Source organism: Daphnia pulicaria, chromosome 3 (genome assembly GCF_021234035.1).
Source record: "Daphnia pulicaria isolate SC F1-1A chromosome 3, SC_F0-13Bv2, whole genome shotgun sequence".
Lineage (NCBI taxonomy): Eukaryota > Metazoa > Arthropoda > Branchiopoda > Diplostraca > Daphniidae > Daphnia > Daphnia pulicaria.
Genome location: NC_060915.1, coordinates 8,173,968 through 8,192,112, shown reverse-complemented (window position 1 = coordinate 8,192,112; position 18,145 = coordinate 8,173,968). Strand labels below are relative to the sequence as shown.

General features: G+C 38.8%; 2 long non-coding RNA genes across 2 annotated transcripts; one reads left to right on the top strand and one right to left on the bottom strand.

Annotated features, from left to right (window-relative positions):
• The first annotated feature begins 982 nt into the window (after window positions 1-982).
• On the top strand, window positions 983-12,965 carry LOC124329289. Its single transcript, XR_006916736.1, has 3 exons — window positions 983-1,064; window positions 8,553-8,558; window positions 12,956-12,965. It is a non-coding gene; the product is annotated as an uncharacterized LOC124329289 (long non-coding RNA).
• On the bottom strand, window positions 986-2,593 carry LOC124329272. Its single transcript, XR_006916719.1, has 4 exons — window positions 2,493-2,593; window positions 1,589-1,772; window positions 1,213-1,528; window positions 986-1,060 (listed from the first exon to the last, which is right to left on the bottom strand). It is a non-coding gene; the product is annotated as an uncharacterized LOC124329272 (long non-coding RNA).
• Window positions 12,966-18,145: the final 5,180 nt, after the last annotated feature.

The following is an 18,145-nucleotide window of genomic DNA, read 5'->3' as shown; positions in this document are numbered from 1 at the left end:
GATGTGTTAAAAGCAAATGTGGATAGCTAAACAATTGAACTAATCCACTTTTTCTGAATATTTTGGTTTTAGATCATTTTGTTGTTTTTAGATTTTCTTGTGATCTATCTTCAAAATATTCTGAAGAAGCGAATTAGTTCAATTTATTGGCTACTCACAATTTTTTAACACATCTCCTAAATAATCGCAATTTTCACCAGTAGACTAGATGCAAATTTCTACATGAGATTGATGAACTAGAAATTTTTTAACCGTCTGACGCAATTTCCGTGAAAGCAAATAACTATCACTTTTTGTCAAATTGGGTGGCGGATTGCTTGCTAAAAAGCCTCGCACAGAAAAAATTGTCTCGAACCGGACGCTCTGTTTAATGAATTGTTTATTTTGTAAGTGTTCAATAATAAAAATAAATTTAACATTTTACAAAAATGGTTTATTTATAGAACAATAATATGTACATATTACATATATTTGACATTTGTGGGGAAATGGGAGTTTAAGGAGTGGATGTTGGTGGAAGCTTGGGGTTTGAGGAATAGATGTGGATATGTAGGTAGGTATGTGGATGTAATAGACAAAGGATTTTTCTACCTTATTAAAAAAAACCACGACTTCTTCTAATTAATGAAAATCAATTACCCACCCCCCACCCCCAATCTCCTCCTCGCTGGTTTCCCAACCGCGAAGGCATGTTTATTATTTTTTCAACGTAAAAATTCCCCGTATTACTAGTTTTTTTTTCATTCTCAACATATAAACGGTTAACTTCATAGACGCAAATAGCAATTAAACAAAATACTGGATGTAACTTATGCAGCACAACGCCAGCGATTTAACACCAAGGAACTTTTCTGCTCCTTTTCAACATATAAACGGTTAACTGCATTTAAACACAAACAACAATTAAAACTGGATGTAACTTTTGTGCACCACACCAGCAGTCCGTCCGGCACCAAGGAACAGCAACAGCATAACTCGATGCAAAAAATCTTTCACCAGTCTATAGGCTGCAACAACATGCCATATTGGACAGCAACATCACTGCTACGTAAACATAAACCTATGTATGACCAAAATGAAATTAATGTTTGATCAATGGAAATTTTGTATAAAATACAAAAAAATCCCTTCAAATGGAGTTCACCCAAATATTCTATGGCAACACTATCTGATAACTATAGTTTTAACAACATTTACAGGAAACTAGATTACTCATTTAATTCATTTGAAGGCGTAAAAGAAAATTTTGAAGCGGGTGAACTAAATGGACGTTGGAAGAAACTTGGAAGACCGGCGGTTATATGTGGTCGATGGATAAGAAGTCCACTTCACCACTCGTTTCTAAAGAAGCCGGATGCGATGTCACACGAGGACTGGCCGCAGGTGTAATAGGCGATCTTGTGTCATCACCCCGCCAGTTTGTTGATTTGATACTCGATGTGAAAGGATATTCTTCGAATTTCTTATAAGCAGGTGAACAAATCGATAGGAAGGTTGGTAGGTGAGCTCAGTGTGCTATGGAAGAAACCTGGAAAACAAGCTCCCATATATTAAGGTTTATGATGAGCAAGTTCACCTGTTTCATTACTTTGCCAAGAAGTTGCAGTGTGCTGTGGTGGCTTACAAAAGAAAGGATTGACGTAAAAATGTGAGTAGTCTCACAATTTCCTTCTGCTAATAAAGGTTTCTTGGTCATGAACCTCAGCTGTGTGAAGCCAAAAGATTTTCTCTCCATCCTCACAATCAATCAGTTTATTCTACTGGTTGTAAACCTGAAACACAATTAACAAATGTTTTAGATATATGACTTAACAGCAAAATTAATTTTTCAAAGTTATTAATACACTGCATTTAGAACCTCATAGTTGATATTAATACAATTGGAAAACTAGAAAGGTTTGAGATCTTGCACACATTTTTTTGGTCGATAAAATACAGCAGCAGAATGGTTATTCAACAAAGTTTATGAACTATACTTTGATGATTAAGATTTTAGTTCAACTACTAACACATAAATAGTTCTGATATTAATAAAAACATGCCACTTATTCTTAAAATGGAAAGTCATGGTTAATAAATCTATCACAAACTCACATACTCAATCTATATCTATATCTATGATCACATGTTAGTTAAGTTATCCCATTCCACAACATTACAAGAACCAATTATTCAATTAACTTACCAGATATCTAAACTCTATTAAAGGCAGATGCTAGATGAGAATGAGAAAACTAAATGTCAAGTCAACTCACTCAACTTTCGATCGACGATGTAAACTTTTCTTTAATGCAGCCATTCAAGATCTTTCTCCAGTTCGTCAAAAGGTCTCATAGGAAAAATGCAATACCTGACAGAGGTAAACTTGCAGTAGTTGCCACTTGCCACCTTACTATACTCTTATTTACTATACTAACTATAGATATTTACTGTACTAACTATAGATTAGATATTTACTACTTATTAAACGGACACACCAAAAACACAGTTACCAGTATAAACGTAGTAAATCCTATGGCACCGATTGCGGAATGGGGGGACGATAACAACCACAACCTCTCTGTGCGACTGTACCTGAACCTGATGCGTCAACAGTAATTGTCGTCTGCTACAAAATCGGACACAACGATGCCATATAATTATAGTTGCCCTGTCTGTGCTAAAACCCCATCTGGCGGCGGCTATTTGTACTTGTATAACAAAACCAGAGCATAGTTAAAGAGGGGATGGTTTGTTCACGCACTAGAATTTTCCCATAAGCTAGATCCTCGGTTTTTCAGGCTTTTTTCAAAGTCCTTTGCCACGATAAATAGTGCTGCCACCAGGGCGTCCCTAAACTGCGAAAGCGAAACGCGAAACGAGAAACGCCTAAAATGCGAAACAGCTGTGCGAAACGGACCCAAAAGTTGGGACCCTGTTTCGCATTTTAGTCTTTGGGTCCGTACTAAACTGCGAAATCGGTGTTTGCGAAACGTCGCAGTGTAAACGTCTTGGTAGCAGACGACAATGGAAGCCGTAACAAACAAATTGTTAAGAGTTTCAAATTTTCGAGACTTCGAGTTTCGCGCACCTTATGGCTGGTCCGCTGGTCTATTTGTGTGTTGACCATGAATAGTTGAATACGGAATACCTTGAATGCAATATGCAATAGGTGTTTTTAATTAGAAGATTGGTATAAAAATATTAATGGAACTTCTCGTTTCCATGTATCAGTATCAATCAGATTAACATTCTTAATTTTAAGGAAAGTTTTAGCTGATTAAATTTTAGCTTGATTTGGAACATGGTAGCTTTGATTTTTAGCTTGATATAAGGCACTCATACTGTTATGGCCGATTCTTTCTTTGAGCACGTACCTACTGGTTAATTTAAAATTATTTAATGTAATGTATAATCCCTGGGCCATTACCTAATATTTTATTATTTAAAAATATCACCATAACGTGCTGCTGCTCTATGTCTTTCATTAGTTTAATAATCGTAAAATGCGCATGAAAACATACAGGGGTAGTGGCGAAGAAATCGAATTTGATTGCCCCCCTTCCTCCTTTAATGCCTCATCATAGCGGGAGACAATGAAAAATGGCGGCAATCTCCGTCAATTTGGACCTCTGTGGAGAAAAGGAAAACTTTTTGTTTCGCAAGATGTTTCGCTCTTTAGTATGCCCTCCGGCATTTGGTCCCGCGAAACGGTCCCAAAATTTTGGTCCGTTTCGCACAGCTTTTCCGCATTTTAGGCGTTTCGCTTTCGCAGTTTAGGGACGCCCCTGCCGCCAAGCGTAGCGTTACTGAATCGTGTTTTCTTGAATTGTGCTTCCTAAAAGGGTTTATGAATAGCTTTTTTTGCAGGCCAGTAAGAAGTTGATAGCTAAATTGGAGGAGCGACGAGTTCCAATGTGAGACGGCGTAGGTTCAAACCAGGAATAAGATTATTTGTTTATTTTCCTTTTTTTCTATATTTTTAAAGCGAAATTGATGGAATACCTAGATTCTGTAAAAAATGCGAGTTTTTTTACATTTTTTTAAAAATCCTAATTATTTTTCTTTCGCAAGGACTTAGAAAAAAAACGTGTTCAGACATAGTTCTGGAGAAAATCCACTTGGTGTCACTACCATTTATCGTGGCAACCTGGGATCGAGCCTTATGGGAAATTTCTAGTGCGTGAACAAACCATCCCCTCTTTAACTATGACCAGAGCTATAGAATACTGGTACCGCCACTCATATGGCGAGCACTTCTATTGCTTTTTTTGTCTGGAAGTGAAGCCAGCTTGCCTGCCCTGCTCCTTAGCTATAAGCGCCACGGCGGGTGTGTGGGGAAGTAGGGTATAGGCATGGTAATAAGAATGGAGGGAAAAGTGGAGGAGTGGCAAGGAGCGAGATCGATATCTTAGCTCCGATTAGCTCCGATTTTCACTATCGATTGCTAAAGTTGGCTTCAGCCCCAGATAAAATTTCCGAGAGGAAGAGTTAACATGGCAGTGGCGCTACCAGTATTCTATAGCTCTGACAAAACTGCCACCAGGGGTATGGAGAGGTGGTCTTAGTTCCCGCTTCCCAATGACAGCCGTAAATTTCCCATATAGAATTGGCTAACGTCCGAAGTCGCCAGTTCGCTGAAATTGTGAAAAATTGATTGGCCACGAACCAGACGTAACAGTTCTTGCATGGCGGCTTATGGAGTTTCGCCCGTTTTAGTTTTAGTTTTTATTTTCTCATTGCAATAATCTTCAGTTGCTATTCTTAATTAGATAACTACATTCCTTAGTTATCAGGTAATCTTTTAAGATTTATTTCCACTCGATAGTCATTGTAGTTTGAATTTGTAGACGACGCTCACCAAAATCACCCTTTTTGTATTTCGCCTTTAGGCCCTAAGGGCGAAAGAGGGTTGTAGTCAGCCGTAGGCAGTACGAAAAAAGTGATTTTGGTGAGCGTCGTCTACAAATTTATCACAAATTAAGCACCACCCCTAAAAAATGGCTGGGGGCCCGTTTTGAAATGGGAGGCTGCGCTTATTTGAACTTTGAATTAGAAATACACAGTTAGGTTCATTTTAAAAATATTTAAAAAATACCATGAGAATCAGCGTAAAAAACTGATTCTAACAAGGTATGTTTAAAAGAAATCAAAATTTCATGCAACGACCCTATTGCCTAGCCGTCGCCAGATGGGGGTTTTAGCACAGACATGGTGTATTAGTATGGTGGGGGAACTTCGGCTATCTCGGCTGAAGCCAGTGGTCACCTATGATCAGCGCTGCCTGGTGGACAATTTGGAGAATTGAACCAATGACATGCCAAAGAATTGAACCAAGAATAGGTGACCAGCCCTGCAATTGGCTTGCCTTTGTCACTAAGCTCCGCCTCTTGTCCGGAAACTAGCTTCATTCGAGATAGCCGATTCCAACAAAAGATCCCCCACCATACTAATACACCATGGCACAGACAGGGCCAACAGGATAACTATAATTACATGGCATCGTTGTGTCCGATTTTGTAGCAGACGACAATTACTGTTGATTCGCTGTCATTTCACCGCCGCATTAGGTACAGAGAGGATCTGATTGTTCTCCTCCACCTTCTACTTAATATAATATTTGATAAATGTTTTAAAAAACCGAGTTAAGTTATAAGCACAAAATTATGCATTAATGTTAGATTTTAGCCCTACTTCTGCCAATTTAAATAGAGTATCTGCAAGTTTTCGCTTTGCTGCAGGGTCTTTTAGGATTGCCTGAAAAAAACAAAAACAACATAATTAGTAAAACATTACTGCTTACAAATAATTGAAAATTACCCAAGATAAATTTCTCTGGCTAATTCCAGCATTTTCGAAGCTTGATCAAGCCATGGAATATCCAAGGGACAGCCAAGGGCCAAAGGCCAATCGAAAAAAGAATCAACTGTGTCTTCGTAAAGGGTTTTGGTAGAGTGATTGTTTCGGACTTTCAGTCTCGTCTCGCTCGGTCATGAGTTATGACAGAGTAAGAGTTGAACTTCTCCAGGATTTTCACCTTCTTGCTGTGCCAACGTCGTCCTCCCTTCGGTGTTTGACAACCATCAAACCATCCTCTGGCACCCGATCCTTCCTTTTACGCTCGTCTTTCCATTCACGACGTCCTTCATTACTTCGTTCCTTGCGGTCTTCTCTGTCACACTCCAACTCCATCGGTTCATCCTCAGGCTGAGCACCAGGATTACCTCCCTCTTCCTCTTCCTTTCCCGCCTCACTTTCATCTTCACCCTCAGACTTTTCTTCTTCCCCTTCAACTTTTACACCTATGAATGATTTGGTAAAGTTACGATAAATGTTTTAATGTGATACAATATATCACTTCCTTTGACAGCATTTCGCAGAACATCCTCCTCACTTTCCCCTTCATCATCATCATCTTCCTCGCTAACATTGTTGTCAACCTCTGACTCTTCACCTATGAATGAGATGGTAAAGTTATGATAAATGTTTTAATGTGATACAATAAATATCACCTCCTTTGCCAGCATCTCCTTGCACATTCTCCTCACTTTCCTCTCGATCATCATCTTCCTCACTTTCTTCCTTGTCAGCATTCTTTTCCTCTGACTCTTCACCTACGAATGAGATGGTACAAGTACATACATTTTTAGGGAAATAAATTATGTATTACCTCCTTCGACAGAAGGGTGACTGGCATCTACGGGCACAACATAATTTTCTGAGTGCTCATCATCATCTTCCTCGCTTTCTTTCTCATCTTCTGACTCTTAACCTACGAATGAACCGACAATGACATTGGGCTGATGGGCCAAAACAAAATAATAAAAAGGGATGAAATTCCAGCACCATCACGCGCGGGATTCTCGGTTTCTTTCGTCGAATTGTTTCGGGCTGTTGACAAGACTGGCCAACCTCTCCATTACCAGCACATCATCCCAAGCCAGGCTTGCGTGTGTACATGTGCGCATCTGATTGGATTCTCCGTAATTTGCAGGGCCTTTTTACATATTCACGGTCCTCCTCGCATTTCATTTCTTTCGCGTTTGGGTCGCAGCCGCCGCAGCCGCCGCAGCCGCTCAGATCGGATTAGCGGCCGTTCGATATCGTTGATAAACTCCGTGAACCGAACGGCGGGACACGCAATACACAAGCGCGGACTCGTATATCGAATAATAATCATATCCATACGAAAAAAAAACAAAAAAACAAATCAAATGTCTTTAAGAAATTTATATAGAATTTCTTTGGAACATTTTAATTGCCTTTCGGGTTTACAGGAAATTTTGTTTTATTATTTCCCAACTTTATTTTTTTATACGCCGTAGCCAATGGGACCTATAGGGTCGAATACACGGCATATATTTACATGGCCTCTACAGTCATTTGTTTCCCGTAGTGACTACAGCACATAAAAATAAGTCCAGCAGAGAGAGGGGGAAAAAAACAACCAAAGTCCAAAGTCTTTTTGTTTCTCCCCCCACAAGAAAAAGCTGCTGGCCGAGACTGTTGAGATTCCCAGATAAGGACATGTATAATACAAAACCCAGGCTATATAGCAGGGCACAAGGCCGCTCTATCTCTCTATAGGGTGGCGTTGTTAATATAGGGGAGACTGGAGTAAAACGGGACGGTTTTTGTTTCCCCCCTATATCTCCCAAACTAATTATTGAATTTCTTTAAAATTTTGTTTTTATGTATTCCATATTGTAATGAACCCCCCATATTTTTTATATAATTTTATAATGAACCATTTCCCCATAAAATACCTTTAAAGTTTCCTCAGATTTGTGGGAGGGGCCTATTTTGGGGGGTAATTGAGGACACTGGGGTGGGTGATGAGGGACGTCCTCCGTTTTCGCCTTAAAATTCATCAATAAAATTAAAAAAAATTGAAAAAGTGTTTCACTGCATATACTCTTTGAGTTTATAAATGTTTCAAATTGATTATTGTGTTAATGAACCTTTTTTCTTATAAATACAAAAACCCTTATGGAGCAGTAGGACATCCTGCGTTGCTAGGTAACGAAATCGAGCCTCTTAAAAATGCTGTACGCTGATTGGTCCGTAACTGTCCCAAATTAGCCAAAAACAGCTGTCCCGATTTCCCGGTTTAGACACTTTTTTTTTAAAGTTCATACTGTCTAAACTAATCGATCTAAAATTATAATTTCTGTTTTAAACGATCAAGAAATGAATCAGCTTCATTTCCATATTAAATTTACATGCCATTAGCGTTTATTTGTTTCTTCAAACATAAAATGGCGGAGACAAAAATTTCTAAAAAAAAACCGTTTTTTTTGTTTTGTCAATAACTCATGCAGTTATTGACAAAAACCAACCAAATTTCATGCCAAATTAGATTATACAGATTTACATAACATACTAAAAAATTTTACAGTTTTATTAACATCTACTATTTTTCCCCCCACTGTCCCTTTTGACCCGGTGTCCCGTTTTACTCCAGTCTCCCCTACACACACAGAGAGCCGGATAACACGCTAGGCAATATTTCCTCGGCATCTATGATAGTGGAATGCCGAGAGATCTCCCCTTCAACTTTCAGACACATTTAGAAAAGTGTAAGAGACGTCGGAGAAAAAAACCGCCTACACTTTTCCCTTTGACAGACTTTCTTTTAAATAAAAAGAAAAGTAAAAGGAGGGAAATTTTGTTTAGAAATTGATTTTTTTAGTAGACACGTCGCCGTGTCGAAGGGAGATCCGCCGCTGTGTTGGCTTGTTATCGTCGTCTCATTTCACACGTTTAGCGCCTATTTCACGATTTGTTTTGTTATTTGTTTGTTGCCTCATCTTTTCATTTTTTTTTTAATACGAAACTATTGAAAAGATTCATCAAAAGCTTTCCGAGAAATCGACGAGCTGCTCCATGTCGTTTCCTCGTGAGTAGTAAATGGTACAAGTACATGTATTAGTGAAATACAATATATATTTCTTCCTTCGACAGTGATATTACCTCATTAAGCATTCATTCATTTTCATTCGCCTGGCTCAGGATCTTTGGCAGATCTGAGACTATTGCGCCTCGCCGCCTGCTTTACTTCCGCTTCTACCAACTCCTTTGTGGGAGGGTTGATGGCTGATTTTCACCGGGCCTTCGGGAGTTTCACAAGCGTAATGCCTGGATTCTCTTCGTCGAACCTTTTGAGAATCAGCCTCAAATCTTTGGCGGGCGTACTCTTGGCGGCGGGCGCGTCTTTCGCCACGGGCTTCGGCCGGGCTATAGCCTTGCCTTTCGTTGGCTTGGGGCTAATTGGGCTTAGAAGGACCGGAGGGTTCAGGATCTGGGCCTGAACTTCTTTCGAAGCTTCCGCCTTTTTCCTTCCAGCTGCCGGTAACCTTCTAGGTGTTTTTACTACCTTTGCCTGGCTCGTCGAGGCCGATGGCTGCGGAGTTTGTGCCTGATTCAGGTGCTTAGCCAGCACTGCCCGAATCCCAGAGGTCACCGGGTCGCTTGCCGAACCCGGGATGGCGAATTTTCCTGTGGCGATGGCTGTCCACAGGCCGGTTAAGGAGTCTCCTGGTAGGACCGGGTCTCCATTTGGTGTAACAAACGGAACCTTGACTGGGGCTACCGAGTTACCCTGATCAGCTAGAGAGTCAACACTACGAAGTTTAGAACGTTCGTACGCCTTTCGCTTTTCTATCGCTTCCTTCTCTACCAGGCGAACTTTTGCTTCCTCCACCGCGTCCCGCTTCCTCTTTTTGGCCGCGCGAACTTCTCCTCTTAGAGCGTTCTGCACCTCTCTGTCCCTGCGGATGATCGCTTCGTCCTCGTCGAACTTAGCTCGCTGCTCCGGGGTCAGGAGAGTCAATGCTTCTCTCTCAAGTCTTTCAGCCTTTAAGATCTACCACTTCGACTTGGGAGTCTCTGTCAGGTAGGCCTTGGGCGGAGGTGAACCCGTGAGTGTGAAGAAACTCAGCGGGAAGCAACGCTGCAACAGGCGCCAACCCTGACGGTTTGCGTCCTTGATATTTCCTTTGTGATCGTCGAAGACCAGCTCCTCCGCGAATGCCCGGATGTTGGCAATCGATTCGTCTAATTCCCTTGGCGGATCTTTAACGAATAGACTTTTCGGGATGGAGTTGTTTGAGTTGTTCGACACTACAAATAAATAAGACAGAGATTAGTTTCAGTCGCAACTAATGGTCCGTGTTTAACCGGTTCGAAGAACCATTTTTGACAGCTAGGAAAGTATCTGCACAGTGCACACATCTTTTGAAGTATGAACCTACAGGCCTACACACAATCACCCCCCTTTTTGTAAAATTCCAATTTTTTACACCCGTGCGTTTGAAATAAATAGGAAATAAGCGGAAATAAGAAAATGGTACTTTGCGATGTCCCCCTAGTGGCTGGACTCAAAAGTCAATTTGGCTATTGGGTCCAGGAGTCCGGGACCCAATAGGTGTGACCAAACAAAATTGTCTGGGTATTCTCTCAATTCACGTTCAGTGCCAGCCATTTCAAGGAGGGCAGATGATAGTAACTCTCGGCGCACTCTTCAGCATACGGTCCATATTGATCTTTGAACCAGATAGCCGAATCAATCAAAGCAACAACGGCCTTGAATGTCTGACCCAATGAGCTTGCGACCTTCCTCTAACTTTTCTATCGTAATTTTGATCAATTTCCTGCATAAAATTGGTGAAGATTTTCTTGAAAAGCTTCTGCAGGGTCTTTTTTAAGATTGCCTGAAAAAATTAAAAAAAAACAAACAAACAAAACAAAACATAATATTATGAGAAAAACATTTATAGCACAAATAATTTAAACATTACCTTAGATAAATGTCTCTAGCCAATCCAGCATATCCCAAGCACAATCAAGCCATGCAATATCAAAGGGACAGCCATCATAATCGGAAACATAATCAACTGTGTCTTCGAAATCTCCCATCCCTCCGAGGTGGTCGCAATTGCACAGTTTCGAATCCCACAAAAGATAAAAGTTTTGAAAGCTAGCTACTAGAATTCCTAGTTTAAAAAAAAGATCAGCAGTTAAAAACATGGCTAAACAGATCCAAGCCACAATATTAAAATGATAAGAGGGTGATTTAATAAAAAAAGGAATGGGGATACAAATGGAGAGTAATAGAAGAAGAAACTAGAAAGGAAAAAGACAAAGGCGTTGGCCATCAAGAAGATTCATTGGAATATTTGTCATAGGAATCGTCAACTTCTTCTCCAAGAAGAGGATTCAACATCTAACACTAACAGGAAGACTAATTTGAAGCGTACCTTTCAATTAGGCACGCAGTTGCCGAATTTCCTCTTGGAGCTCTGCGATGGTTGACTCTGTTTCGAGGGGGGGGGGGGGGTTGGACCTTGAAATTGTTGAGGCAGTTGCTGATTTATGTGGGTATCGTTTTGCTCTGGTTCTTTGGGGGTTGGGCACTCACGAATAATTAAAGCCCCTCCATTCACGTCCTTGTCTTCTTTGCATTCCAAACACTTGGACATCTGGAATATTGTATTGAATTTGAGTTTGTTTTACTATATAAATACATATATATATTGTTACGATCCACGTTTTCCCTTCCATAACTCACACAAAGTAGACACACACACAAATACCTTTTTAATTCCCGTCTGGATTAAAGGTAAGCAACTTGCTTACAGCCGATTAAACACAATTCTCCAGCAAGAATCTTAGTCTGCAAAACAACAAAATAAATCGACAATAAACACTTATTTATTCTGAGCAAGACCGTCCGTCTCTTTCTTCGCCTCTCACACCAATGCCTTTCCTTTCTCTCCCTTTCTCTTCTTCAGCTACGTCAATCCGTCGTCCACCCGCCGTCTAGTTCTTCAGCACCACCTTTGTCCTCTCTTCGAATCACCTTCTTTTTCTCTGCGTTTCTTTCTTCCTCAAACTATAACACTCGGACTTTCCTGACCATGATTTTCGAGACGAACATCCCTCTTTTTCCCGCTCCTCGGAGAAGAATCTAGCTCAAAGTCATCGTAGATGCCCGGTAGCTTTACTTGGCGTCCACTTCTCGTCTGTTTTCTTGGCGGGGAAGGTGGGCCTCTAGTTTTCGTTCGTTGAGGTACAGCGTAAAAGATGCAGCCTTCATTTTTACATAATCAATGATCGCGTTTTACAGGCCTTATTGCTCTGTCATATGAAGTTCCTTCTTCGCTTCATCAACTTCAGTTGGCTATAGCTGAAGTGGTTGACCATGTTTCTTTTTCTTTCATAGGCCAGATGAAGTTCATAACGAAGTTGTAAGGGGTCCGATACTGATTGGGGTGGTTTGGTATGGTCATTTGTTCAGGATAAATTTTTTGATCCCACTTGTGATCAATGGGTTGGTGAGAGTAAGTGTAAGGTTATTTTTTTTTGGGGGGGGGGGATATGGTGGGTATCAATAAGTTAATCTGGGGAAAGAAACTTTTAGTCCTGTAAGGTAATAGGAAGTTATTCACGTTTTTTAAAGTTGGTTTTTGTAGAACACATAATTTTAAAAGAAAGTTCCTTGAGTATCCCGTAAAGTTGTCAAGGTGTCTAAATTTGAAAAGTACCTTGCTGGTAGCACACGGCACAATGTGTGGTTACAAATTTTGGGAACAAAAATTATTCTCATTTTGATTGAATGGGAGGGTAAAAGATGAATTCTGGAAGGAAAAAAAATTGTTTCTTTTATTGAACATTGTGTTCAGAAGAATGAGAGGTTTTCTCGTTCCTAAGATCCAATTTCATGGGTTTTGAAAGAAAAAAGTACACTATTTTTTTTTAAAGGATCGGGTTCACTGTAATGTAAGAGGATACTAGAGTGGAGGGTGTTCTGTGTTTTTTGTACGGCAGGCCAGCAGGTTGCATTCTTGAAGTTGGTTATGAATTTGAAGAAAGTTCTGGAATTATTTGTCGTTTGCAGATGTGCGAGTTCGTCAAATTTGAGTATTTTTCGGAAAGTTAAAAGATTTACTGCTTCTACCCATATTGCGGAAATTAGTGAGTATTCTCCTATCTTGGCTAAAAGTATGTAGTGAATTTAATTCGTCGGATTCGAAGTGATTGTGAGTAAAAGGTCGCATTAATGGAATGTCGTAGATTTGTGGAAGCTGGGTGTAAGTAAGCTTACTTTATAGTATGGTTCCTAAAGGATTGTGTTTTTAGAAGTGATGGAAACCGTGTATCGAAGAAATTTTGAGATTTTGATGGTGTGCTTACTTCATAACGGATATTAGTATCACTAATGAGAAGGATAATTTCTTTGGGGTCAGAAACTATGAAAAAAAATCATCACGTAAGAAGAGAATCAGAGATTAGGGTATATTATCAATAAGTTGGTTTCTGGTGTAGTACGCATAGCAGTAAAATATACTGAGATACATGCTCTCATAGCCGTACCCTTGAATTCATAATAACACGTTTTGTTTCAAAGCTTATTATGGAGTTAGTAAGTACAAGAGTAAGAATTTCAGAAAAAAAGTACTACTTCTTTCTGGAAAGAAAAGTTATCCACAAAATCTGGTGGAAACTTCAATGCAAGTTTTCACGGGAAAGTAGGGTGGAGGCTGGTTACGTCGGCCATATAACCAGTAAAGAATACTGCACTAAGGGTATGGATGGTAGTTGTAATAGTTGTTGAACAACATTCCGAGTGTCTTTTAGAGCGTCAGAGACGAGTTGGAGTAATGGCTTTTTAATTATGTTACATATTTATTCAAAAGGTAAGTAATGGCTTCGTTGGGTATACCAGGAAACTTCTTACATGTTGCTTCCAGGTTTTTATGGATTTTTGGTAAAAATGGAAATTAGAGCTAGTAAGTGGACGGTCGCAGATGGCTTCGTCTTCAGTGGGGGTTATGAGGTGGAGGGACGAGTAAATTTCCAGAGGTAGCACAATTTGTTTGCTTTAGGTTTTTAAATTTTCAAGTGAATTCCTTTTGAGAGAGTTCTTTTTACTTATATTGATCAGATAACTGTCTGTTGGCTTTATCATAATCTTTAAAATTCCATATAACAGTGTAACAGCCTTTATCAGCAGCCTTTAAGATATAGAATTGTGCGGAGTGCTAGTTTCTTCGTTTCAGAAATTATTTTTCCATGGAACAGATAAAATGGGACAGTATCACGATTTTAGAGTTGGGATAGGGATGATTGGATGATTCTTTCATCATGAACCAATGATAATTGGTGTTTGACGGTCCAAGTATTTTTAATGAAGGGTGAAAGCCATTATCTCTGGTAATGGTAAATTTTGGATTAAAAAAAATGAGTGTGCTAATTTTTTTAAAATAAGGCGTGTGACAGCTTCTGAAATTAAGCTAAAACAGAGTTGGAAAGTTTAATGAAGATCATTGGTTTGTAAGTCAGTGTAAAAAAAAGATGTAATTAATTTGCTGCAAGGGAGTTTCTGATAAGTATAGTCCCTTGGACCTGTTGTCACCCGACGGCGAAGGAAGGTTGAATCGATGTATTTGTTGTTAAGGGGGATTTGTTTAGGCATAAGGAGTTTAAATAGGAGAGTAGATACAATGCCAATGATGCCATAAGTTGACAGTGGTTTTTGAGAAGTTTTTTTACACATAGAAAATTCCCAGCAAGCACAATATATACAGCGATGTAAAACTTTATCCATAGCAAAAAATTTCCAATAAAAAAATGTGTGGAGGTATTGAACGATTAATTGAAGGAGAAAGGATGAGCGAAGCGGATAACGAGCTGAGAAGGAGAGAGAGAGAAGTATTTGAGAACAATCACAACCTAGTGGGGATGGAGGTGTATATATTGGAAAAATGGTGCGGTCCAAGTAAATCAACAAACAGCAAACGGAAAAACAACAAAGAATACTTAGGCTAATACTTATTTTATACTTAGAAAACAAGTTTTTATCTTATCCAGTGATTAGTGGAGAGTTCTAAATACCCAAAATATAGGTACTTACAGAGTTAAGTTCCTAAATCTCATTTCTCTGTTTTTGGCCGGACCAGGGAACGACCCAGAAGAGGACGATCCCTACTTGTCAAAATAAAGTAATTTCATAAAAGATGAGTTTTTAACTCATGGCTGAACGCCAGTAGGCTAACCCAGTCCAATAATCATTTCAAGCATTTATTAAAATAACAAACCAGGGATACTTTAATACCCATACGTTCTAGTCAAATGAGACAGTCCAGCTTCCTCATATTAAAAAACGTTACAGTACGAGCGTTTCTTATCATTACTGGGGAAATTAAACTTAGGCAAGGAACGCTAGGGAACAATTGTTAGCACTAATTCCCCTTCTCAAGTCCTGTTCCTGTAAGTCCCATAAAAAAACATTTATTGAAGCATCCTTTGATGATCGATAGTTCCAATTAATAAATAGAGTTTTGATATGGTAAATAATTTAAACAAATCGAGGACGTTATGCCTTAAGGACTCAAAGCCCGGGGGTGGAAACGGGCCTCAGGATTAACAAGAAATTTTGGATCTGGCCAGACTCAATCAAACGTCACTGAAATAATGTTTGGTTAATAATGCTTAAACCAAGCAACAAAACTCATAAATCTTACACATCAATCGATTTGCCTTGAAAATCTGCGTCGATTGTTATACAGACATTGGGAAATAACGAAACAAATTTTTTTCTAAATTTGTTGTCCATATACGCGTCTACTGTTCCAAAATTTACCGTTTTCTTCCATTTCCTGGTAACGAAATATTTCAAAAAATACTAAAAATATAGAGAAAACATTTTTTTACTTTTGCAAAACTTTTTATTCCTTATTTTTTGGTATAATTATTTATAGCATTAACCACTTTTACTCTAGATTTTCCATACACCGTGATTTTTTCTTACAGTCAGCACAGGACCCAAATTTCCCGTCCATTAGGAAAATTTGAGATTTCAATTAACAATTTCTCGTTTAATCCTAGGTATTTATAACAATATGCCCTTTTGCTCAATTATAAAAAAAATTAATTCAAAAAAATGTGAGTGGAAATTTTCTTAGACCTGGCCAGACTCTATCCAACGTCCCTAATAATTTTTGGTAAATTATGATTAATCTACGCAATAAAACCCATAAATGTTCCACGTCAATCGAAAAGCTTCCAAAATTGAGTTAGTAGAAGTTGGAGGCTCAAAAGAACCCGATATTCGTGATTCTCGTCAAATTTTGGTTTAATTTCATTTGTTGGTTGAAAATTATGAAAATGGTCCAAAATCCAGTTTTTTTCGTGAACGTTTTTGTCCACGAAAATTCTCGAATTGGACCAAATTTTGAATTTCGTTTAAATTATACCTAATCGTCCCTAAATTTCACGAATGTTTAGTTTATTTCGAAAAGAGATTTATGGTTATAGCACTATTGCTAACTTTAGTGAATCTTTCGGAACCCCAAAAAACTGCCCGAATGTCTAGCCTAAAGAAGTAAAAAAATCCTACTTGAGACCTTTTCTATAAGATATTATTGACGGTGTGTTGAGGATATTGGCCACGACGTAGATTGTGGGAACATAATTTATGACGTGGAAATAATTCACGGTATAGCAGGCGTGGCCATAAAGGAGCAAAGCTTTGCGTGGGTACGGGCCTCAGAGTGGACAAGAGATAGTGTAACCAGGTTAGTGTGGATTTATATCACAGTGTAAGTACTTAAAGGATTGTAGCCTTCAGAAAAGTATGGATAATATTAGGTGGGGACTATGGCTTGGATGGGATCTGGCTTAGCCCAGTCCCGTCGTGAAGAAAACATGTCACACATTTTGTGGTAGTATGAGAAAAAGCAAGTGTGGTCAACAATCACAATGTTGTAGACATAGGTAACTGTTATGCGGTAATGGTGTGGACGACAGCCAAAACGTGGACCTAAGTTACAGTGTGGATTAAATTACATTATTTGTAGTACAAACAATCTCAATTACACCTTAATTTCTTCAACATAAATGTCTTTAAAGCGTACTGCTCTATTATATCCTGCACGGATTGCTAGTAAAAAATAGTGGCACAAGTTCTTCTTATGCAAGAAATATTGTGCGTTCAATTTGATCATATGGTCCACTTACATCAACACTTACTTCACATTTAATTGAATTAGTTCAAGCATAAAAGTAATTTACAATTAAAAGTAATTTACAAGAAAAATAGGACACTTGTATTCAGCAGCAACAGAAGCAAACTTAAAAACTTCCACTCTAGCTTCTTAAAGAAGGGTTGGGTTTCTCGCAACTAAGGTATATGGGCACCGTTTTTGCCACATTCAATATCCATATACTTGCCTAATCCACTTGGACAACCAGTAGCCTGATTTGCACAAATTTATTAAAAAATGAAAACCAAAAATAAAGTTATGACGTTTTCTCAAGTCGAGTTCCATCGAAAAATGATGCAACCCTTCTGCGTAAAGTATACTAGCATTTTCGGAAAGCATTGTTATGAAAAAAGTTGCAAATAGAGAAATGGATAACTTGCAATGCAAAATTTTATGAACAAGGGGTGGGAACAGACTCCAGCGTAGGTAACCAAGTAATTGCAAAAAGAGACAGGCCACGGTGTGGATCAGGGAGTTGATGCGTGTGATGAGACCGATGGAAGCCCCAGAAAGGCGATGAGGTTGAAAGGACACACCGTAATCAAAGATCCTGCGTGGATGTGGATCAAGGAATTTCCATATGCGGGACGTTTTTTGTTGGCTGTTTTGTGTTCCTGTACCTAAACCATCCGTTGTTAGAGTCTTAAGAGTAAAAAGATGAATCAGTCAAGCGACATATGCAGTCGGTAGAAAGAAACCTTAATTTTGCTTTAAAAAGCGTTGATTTTGAGAAAGACTTGGAGAAAGTAATAGAAGAGCTGCAGAATCCACCAGCGAGAAACGACGTTGTTTTTATCGAGGAGGTGATGAATTTACAGAAGACGGTAAGGCTGGTTTATCCTTGTTGTTATTTTTAGTTAAGTATTATTTATTTTTTATTAAATATTTGTTTTAATTGGTTAGAAAACGTTGATTTTATATCCGTTTTCAATGAGAGTGTTGGAGAAAGTGATTCGCCTGATATGGAGTTATCCGAAGTAAATGAAGAAAAAGATATTCCAATTGTTTTGTTCGGGGAAAGAAATTATTTGCAACAATTAAAAATTTGTCTTTTTTATCGTTTGTTTTTCTAATTTATTTTTGAGTTATGATATGGTAAGTAATGGAAACAAATCATGGAA